This window comes from Phalaenopsis equestris, unplaced genomic scaffold, assembly GCF_001263595.1.
Source record: "Phalaenopsis equestris unplaced genomic scaffold, ASM126359v1 Scaffold000566, whole genome shotgun sequence".
Lineage (NCBI taxonomy): Eukaryota > Viridiplantae > Streptophyta > Magnoliopsida > Asparagales > Orchidaceae > Phalaenopsis > Phalaenopsis equestris.
In genome coordinates, this window is record NW_018165006.1 from 248,415 (window position 1) to 248,833 (window position 419).

Here is a 419-nt window from a genome sequence, read left to right on the forward strand (position 1 = left end):
GGAGTGTGGAGCAAATCATCTCACAAAAAAAGTCCCCAATTGTGGCCCTGGCAGGTTTTGATAAGATCTGCACTTAGCAAAAGTAACAAACCCAACCTAGGCAAAGGCTCAATAAACCAAACGGGGCGGGGGTGCGCGATAACTTAGGTCTGGAGCAAACAAGTTCATAGGAATAGTTTAACTAATCGCTATGGAAAACAGTTGAGAGTGTGGTTCATCTCCCAAACGATGAATTAAATTGAATGAATTCTCAAAAAATTAAATGATTACTGACGAGGGCGTGATATCTAAACTTTGGGGTTTAACTCTGAAGGTAACCAAGACACATGTCAACAATAAGATCCACAGCAGACACAAAGGTTGCCTCAGACACGAGTCTCTCAAGAGGCAACAACCCAACCGAATGAGATTGACAAAAT